The sequence below is a fragment of the Lissotriton vulgaris genome, chromosome 3_1 (assembly GCF_964263255.1).
Source record: "Lissotriton vulgaris chromosome 3_1, aLisVul1.2, whole genome shotgun sequence".
Classification (NCBI taxonomy): Eukaryota; Metazoa; Chordata; class Amphibia; order Caudata; family Salamandridae; genus Lissotriton; species Lissotriton vulgaris.
Window position 1 is genome coordinate 2,096,376,052 of NC_141689.1, and position 8,785 is coordinate 2,096,384,836.

Here is an 8,785-nt window from a genome sequence, read left to right on the forward strand (position 1 = left end):
GGAAAACTGAGCGCAAAATTAAGACACGCATAATTGAACATAATAGTAACATCCGAACAAAAAATAGTAAATCACCATTGGCAAGCCACTTCAATAATCACAATCACACTCCAAGCCAGTTGAGATTTTTGATCTTGGAAACAATACCAATATTACCTGGCAGAGACAACACACAAATTCTATTGCGCAGGGAAATATTTTGGATGACCTTCCTAAATACATGTCACCCGAAGGGTCTCAATGACCGGATGGATCTGAACTGCTTTCTATAAACTGTTCCCCAAAAATTATAATTGTTTTATATGAACCATGAATAACCGCTATCAATTTTGAGATGATTTAAACTGTATTTAATTTTGAATTAATTTTGATTTGTTTTCATTGACATTTATCAGTGTTTGATTACATATGATAACCTATGTGGCCTTTGACTATTGACTTTGACAGTGGAGTTTAGTGTAGACCTTTTTTACACGGTTATGCATCACCTTCGTCATGCCCTTTAATTAAAATATCCCCCTGCGGGTTTATTTTTTCTTTGAACTTCCTTTTCTTTCTTGCCTATTACGCACGTATATCGTTCTGACTTCACGCCACCCTTGGGGTGTGCGTGTGATGATTGACGAAATTCGTCCGGCTTTTATTTTTACTACCTTTTCCACCGGAACCGCAATACATACTTCCGGGTTAAAAGCGGCAGAGTCCGCGACCAACAATCAACACGCTGCCTTCCACGGGGTGCTTGATAAGAAAACAGTTCACCGGGATTTTCACACGGGTGAGTGAACGCTGACGACCCAGTTTGTACACCGCTTTTAGTAGTAATTTCTTTGTACCTTTGCCAATCTAGCCTTAACGGTTGGGTTTGTTGATTTACTTTTAGAACTCGGCCTGTAACATTGCCTGTAACATTGAACTGCAATATCTCTGACAGCCGAGCAAGCTGCTGCAGCCGTAATTCAGGGTACGTTTTTTATCGAGTATTTACCGACCTACTATTGTTTGCCTGACTTAGTTTCTTACGAATTGTAGGTTACAACTCCTGATATTGTTTTTTACAGGCCTTTACTTCGATCGACCGATCTCTAAATTTTTTCAGAACCAAGGTATGAACATCATTTTACACTGTTTTCTTTTGTGTGTTCTTAAAATGGGGGATCATTGTGCTTCTACTACTATTTCTTTAACACACATGTACGCGTTTAGCTTTCTATAATAGTAATGCCGTTAAATAACTAGTGTTTCATTTGGGCTATCAGACGAGACTGTGAGTTTATTTTTCAATTGAAGGTTTCTCAATGAAGTAACATGAAACTCAATGGTAATTTGAATAACTATTATTCACTATGTATATTTGTCATTATAGTTGTGTTTATTTTTCCTTCCACAGAATAACTACGCCCCTGAAGAAGGGCAAAATTGCCCGAAATGCATTGGGCTATGTATTATAAACGTCACCTGAGTCCAGGCAGATCACCACGTTTTCCACCCATGTGGGGCTCAGAAGGTACAAGCATATACGTTTTGGAATATCGAGTGCCGCCGAGGTGTTTCAAAAAGTCATCTGAGGTGTGCTAGCAAGCCTCCTGGGGGTCCTAAATGTCAACAATTACATATTGGTTCATGCCCCTACCACTGAAAAGTACATAGACTGTCTCCGAGTGATGTTCCACTGTGTACGCTCCATTGAGAGAAGGGCAAATTCTTGAAAGAGGAAATCAGTTTATTCAGATACCGCTTCTCGGACAAAGGAATAATGCCGATCCTGCTAAAGTCCAAGACATCCAATCAGTCACAGCCGATTAAACCTCAAAAGCAGAAGAGACAGAGGAGTATGTCCAATTAATAACTGAGAGATCAAGGCCCCTGTCACTGGTCAAAACAGTGGAAGCCACCAAGGTGGACAAATGCCTTCAACTAGCAGTGACGTCAGTGAACAATGGATATTGGACGCTCATGACCCAACACCTTACACAGCAGACAGAAGAGGCACAGCAAGTACTACAGTCATTTCACACTGTCAGGTATAAACTGATGGTAATCCACAAAAGCTCTCTCCTGCGAGGGCCAAGGCTTGTGTCCCCAGGTCACTGGCGCAATAGGTAGTGGATCTACTCCATGCCACTCATTAAGGTATAGTCAAAACAAAATCCAGCCTCCGAAACAAGGTCTAGTTTCCTGAACTTGGATGAACAAGTAGGACACACTGTGTGGCACTGTACCATGTGCCAAGCTATTTCACCTCCTGATCCGCCAGTGCCCATCCTAACCGAAGACCCACATCATGCTAGTGTCAGGGCGGATTTTGGCAGTTTTCTGATGGTTGCCACATGCTGGTGGTGATCGATGATTTCTCAAACTACCTGAGGTGAAAATCCTCAATACAATGACAGCCAGTAATACAAGGTTGGAAAAAAATCATGCCATGCATGGTGCTGTCAAAGAAGCTTCGCACAGACAATGATCCACCTTATGAGAGCCAAGAAATTTCAGAATACTTACGGTCCAGAGTGATCATTTATTAGTGGATTACCCCGAGGTGGCCTCGGCTGAACAAAGAAGCAGAACAATTCATGCGAACTCTTAACAAGGTGATTCATATAGTACAAGCTGCCAGTGCGGTGTCCTCTTCCCTCAGAGAATATTAGCTCACTTCACAAACTACCACTGGTGTGAGCCCTAGTCTCCTGTGTTTTGGGTGAAAAGTGGCAGATACGATCCCTCACCATTCTAAAGAAGGCACAACTTTTACGCCAATGAGTCAAAAGAAGCAGCGTTGCCAAACTCGTAATGAAAAGACATCCTAGCGAAGACAAGCCACGCAGATTACCCGGGGAGCAATTTCGCCTCTCATATGAAATTCAATGTAGGCAAATGATCAAAGCAAAGTGTTTGAAGGCGGGTTATTAATAGGGGTAAGTTTGCACCTACCACTACAATAAGGTCCCCATGCAATATAAAGCCCAGACAAGGTCTCAATAGATTATTCCGTGGCTCAACCCTTTGTAGCTGGCAACAAACAGGCAGTCTTAACTTTAGAGACAGGTGTGTAAAGCATTTAAAGGCTCCACTACATTAAATAAGTATGACACAATACATAATAAAAATCTAACACCAATTTACAACAATAGGAAATATTTGTATCTTTAAAATTACACCAAAACAAAAAAAATCCAATGTAGAGCACTGGAGATATGCATGTTCAAAGAAAAACAATAGCTCCTGATTGGGACATCTGATCACGCTTGACCGGGACAAAGTCAGACTTTCAGGCCGACCACAATGAAGCCCTGGATGGATACACTAAGCGGGAGGCCTATGGTCAAAGTTTCACCTTTGCGCTTAGAAATGTTTCTAAAGGATTTTCTCTGGACTTTGAGCGGGCCTCTCCAGCAGGCCGGATTTGCAGCAGCTTTGTTGACTTGATTCAGCGGGAGCCCCCGGTAAACCTCTGGAAGTCTTGAGCTCAGTAGCTTCCAGTGGGAGAAACCTTAAATCCGGGCCGGGTTGCAGTGTGACGTAGTCAGCTTGACTCTTGACTCCAGGTCGGTCACCTTAAGTAGCTTTTTTTAAATGTTGCTCCAAACTTCTAGAATTTCTTCCTGAAGTTCCTCTTGAGGGTTCAAAGTGTCCACAACACAAATCCAAGGTTACAGAGTCTCTGAGTTGCTCCTCAGAAGTTGGGACTACAGTTTCTACAATGCACCTGACCAAATGCTTTAAAGTCCAGCTGAAGTTGGTCAGCTGAGTTCTTCTTGCTGGAGATGATGCAGGTGGATCTTTTTTTAACCTGCTGCTTCTCTTTTTGAAGTAAGGCAAAGTCCTTACTTCTGTAGTTCCTCGGTGTGCAGCCGGCACATTCATTCAGAGTGCAGTCCTCTTGGTGCAGGCCAGGGTTCAGCAGGGCAGTCCTTCTTCTTCTTGTAGTTACAGGCAGCTGAGTTGCTATGCAGTTTTCACATATTTATCCAATGTTCTAGGGTGATGAGTAGGAGGGCACCCCTGTCCAATGAGGTGCATGGTGACACCCAAATGCATGACAGCTTCCTCAAAGTTTGGCATATTATTGTCCCACAAAGCAATGTACTTTAAAATTCAAGATGGAGAGTGTCTCTCCTTGGGAGGAAGATCTGGCTAAGCCAACCTGCTGGTGTGGCTCATTTCCGTTAACACTCCCTTCCAGATCTCCTGCAAATTCCATTCCTGGGGCTCCCATTCTAGCTGGGGGAGGAGAGTACAGGAAGAGGGGGTAGACCTGGCTGGCATTCCTTACGGGCCTGCTCTCTTTGAAGCCCAGTTTGTTTATCCTGCCCCCTTCCTGGCTTGGTCTCCGAAGCTGCAGAGCGCCCCCCCACCAGATAACCTCTACCTCTATGCAGGCCACTTATCAACTCATCAAAACAGTTTATCTAAGCCTGTTAAGGGATGGTCAGTCAGGAGAGGCTGTTAGATGGCTGGATTTTGGCTCACAGAAAAGAAAAGTTATATAACATATTTTCTGTATTCGTTGCAATAAATTCACCAGTGGCAAGTTGTTGGATTTATCATTACCAATCTTCTAAGCCCATGAAATATTATTTTAGCTCACACCTGCCACTAGTTACACTGCATTACAGTATTCCAATGTTAGCCTATGGAGCTAAAAGGCTGCAATGGGGGAAATGAAATTGGTAGATTTTCCCTCACCAGGATAACACATCTTTTAAAAGGTCCCTGCTTGTTTTTACATAGCGTCAACCCTGGGTCCACCTAGGGTAGACCCTAGGGGTGACTTATATGAAAAAATAAGGTAGTTAAATACTTTGGAAAAACCTTTAAACCCAAAGTCGGATTTGCATGTAATTTCAATTTAAAAGCAACTTGCAAAGCAGGGCTGACTTTTAAAATGACAGCAGGCAACACAGTAGTGCACACGTAAGTGTCTCAAAGCTCTGGGCCTCTAAACCTACATGCCCTACCATATACTAGGGACTTACAGGTAGGTTGTCACTGCCAATTGCAATTACACCTAATTCCCACATACCTTTTTAATCACAGTACTGTCCCTGTGCCTGGTTAGCAGAACCCAGGGCGCAGGCCGTTACCACAAGTATCAGTCAACAAATGGATGTGATAGGGCAAAAAGGATGACTTTCTCACATAAGGAACTATGGTGACTACTATGAAAAGTTTGGAATCTATTACCTGGAATGTGTAATTCTGCAAATGGTTCTTGTCATCAGGTTGAGGTTCTGTAAATCCTATCTTGTCCCGTGAGGTTATGGTTCCGTCACGATTTTGGTGATCTCGTACTGTATTTAGTAAGTTCGGCTAATATGAAGTGAATTCGTCACGTTAACTAGCGAGCTCATTACGTATTCAGAGACTTTGTCTCGAATATGGGTTCCATTTTGTCCGTGCCTCCATTTTGTGTTGCCATCACGTAGGCCGATGAATGTGGTCAAACAAATAAAACGACCTGGCCTTCTCGTACTGGTATACATTAACTAGGTTCTTCTTGACTCTAAGGTGAGCTGTAAGGATCTGACTCCTTCACCTGAAACTGACCCGGCTAACCCAATTTCCCTGGTTGATCGTTGTCTGAGATTGCCAATCAATGTTCAGGACATCGTTAACTTTTAGTTTCTTTACACATGCCTTATCTTGCTCGTTATCTGTCATTGTTTTTTTTCTGTGTTTCTTCATTACATGCATTGTGCTTTTCAATTATGGGTTTGTCCGGCTTGTGGAGATTAAATTTGGGACATTCCTAATAATTCACTTTGGGTTGGGTTATTGCAAACTGAGTTTTCTGTCATGTGATAATTTGTTTGAAATGTACCTTATTGGTTATAATTTTGTGCAGTGGGTGTGCATTTGTGATGTGAATATTGTGTATAAAAGGAGATGTCTCGCCTTACAAAATTGAGCAGTCTCCTGAGAATTTACACCATGATGTATTTCTAGGATCACTGTTACTAGCTGCAGCTAATAAATTTGGTCTTTGACGCCACCCAGAAGTATTCCGTGTCTCTGTATACCAAGACAGGTGAATCTGAAGACTTTGGGCGTGCCCTTGGCGCCGCTGGGTTTAAGACCCGGTTCTTCAACTGGCGCCCAACGTTGGGCGACTTCAGTGATACCGGTCCAAGCCCGAAGATTGTGAGGAGCTTCGTGAGGAAATTGTGGAGGAGGGCCCCCACTTCATCGACCCCTGCATGTCGAATGTTGACTGAAGGTTTTTACTGTGAGGCTTCCCCTTTCTGACGGCTACGAAGGACTGCTGCCCTGACTGTCGCCCTGTCTTGGACCCTCTTGTGATGATTTGTAAGGCGAGACGTTAGACGGTCTTCTGGTGGCGTGACAGACATTTTGGTTAAGTACAAGTGGGTCGCTCCCACGACTTTGTTTTGTTTCTTGGGTTTCTTTGAATCGGTTTTTGCAAATACCGAAGCCGAGGGGCTCGTATATTTGCGAGTATATCGTTTTTGATAACCCCTTGAAATTTGAAGCTAGATTAGTGAGCTATAAGATGCCTGGTCTTAGCAAATTTAGGAAATGGTTTTGTTGTAGTTGTAACAGGGATTCCCGATTGGAGGACTCGTGTCCGATACCTCCGGTTGGAACTCCGACTTATGAGCTCTATTCAAAGCATGGCGTGGGTCCCATTACGTTTAATGAAGTATTGGTCCGCTATATGAAGAAAAATGGTGTCTTACGATGGCCCCAACATGGTAGTTTCGAATCAGATGTTTTAGACAATCTAGAAGTTGCGCTATTTAAGAAGAAAGCCCGTCCGGCGATGCTTGACTCTTTTCGCCTCTGGCGTAAGGAAGCCAAACAGCGAGAAATTAAGCACGCTAAAAGAGATAGGAAAGAAAAGAATATATCGATAATACAAGCTGCTAGGCAGTTTAAGGAAGACGAAGAAGATTGTGTGATTGAGGTGTCAGATAGACAACATTGCATGGCCATTGACAAATGGTATCCGGCTTTGCCACCTCTTCTTCCAAATGTGACTAATGACCCTAAAAAGGATCCTTTGATGTCGCATTTGTTGAGATTACCACCCCTTTATGTGCAGAGTGCTATGGCACCTCCGCAACCCCCAGTTGTTCAGCCCCCTGTTGTTGTCCAGCCACCTGTTCCTCCACAGGTGGTTCTTCCTCCCCCAGCGCAGTCCTCTCTAGGGCCGCCAGCTTTGCTAACAGTTCTGCCTCAAACTCCTTTGCCTTACTCTCCTTTATCTTCGACTTCCTTTGCTACTGCCCCTACGTCTCTGTCACCTCAAAACACTTTGTCTCCGGTCCTCATGTTAACTTCTTCTCCTTCTGCTAGACAACAAATGACTGAGACTGTCACTAGCCTTTTGTCTCCTCTCTTTGGGTCACTGAATATGACCCCTGTTTCTGCACGTAAACAAACGCGTAGTCAGCTCCCTAGTTCCGAGGAGCGGACAGTGTTAGATCTCCTTGCTCGTAGATGGGTTTTGAATGCCTCCAAGTATAGTCTACAAATGGTTATGGATGTCTTCCTGCAGTGGGAGGCACCAAAACAAAGGTATGTTTTTGATGTTATGTGTACCTTCCTCCGTGAAGAATGGGAAGATAATGAATTGGGTCCAATTCCATTGGAACTACTTAATGTTCAGTCTGAATTTGCTAAAGGGACGATAGTGGGTCCCGATGTTGAGGAAGCGGTAGAGACGCTTCTTGCATTTAGGTGTAGACTTCCTTCTCAGTCATTGTTCACACCTGACCCTTCTGTTAGGAGAAAAGTGAAGCAGTATCCTATGAGAGAGGTTCCCCCTGTATGGAGAGAGGCAGTTGTGGCTGATGCCGCTCATGGTATTGCGGCTGCACCGGCTCATTTTCAGCGAGTGTGAGTGCATGTCCCTTGGAAGAGAGCTGAGGTCCTGGCTCTTAAGCAGACCTTGTCTGACCCCTGTAAAAATCCTGCTGGTTATTACAAGGAGTTGTCTCAGACAGTTGATGCGTGTGTTATGAATTTAGCTGACATAGATATGTTGATGGGTAATGTAGTTCCTCAACCCTTGTGGGCGAAGATCCGTCACGAGGATCACGCCACAGAGTTAGGAGATACGTGGGTTAATATTGCTGCTGCAGATGGTCGGCAGGTAGGAGGGGCCAAACCTGAGCCTTTAGTTGCAGATCTACCTGGTAGGATTATTAATTTAATGAAAACTTTGATGCCTCCTATGCGAGTGAATTGGGACAAGTTAGCAGCATGCAAACAAAAGAAAGACGAGAGTGTGTCTGATTTCTTCACTAGGTTTGAGGAAACATTCATTGATCATAGTGGTCAGGACATGAGTACAGAAGGTGGTCAAAGGTTGTTCGTAGATAAGTTTGTCTTTAATTTGCTTCCTGAGCTTTCTAATAAGTTAAAGGACTCCGAGAGTTCATGGGCTGTTTCTTCTTCTGCCCAGATATTGGCTACTGCACAATACTATGAGAACAGAGATAAAGATGAGAAGGATAAAGTAGAGAAGATGACTAAAGAATTAAAAACGAAGGTTCTTCTACAGCAGGCGTATCCGCCTCGCCCTAATCAGCGTCAGTTTCAGCAACCTTCCCAGTTTCAGCAACCCCCACAGTTTCAGAGATTGTTTCAGAAGCCTGAGTCTTTTCCTCCGCGACTTCCGCTAGATCTTAATCAGTGCGCTTATTGTAGAGAGGAAAGTCACTTTAAGAATAGTTGCCCGATTCTGCTACAGCGTGCGAATGGTGTGTCTGGTTTGAGAGGTCGTAGTGGTGTCCAGCAAGTACCTAGGGGTAGGAGACGT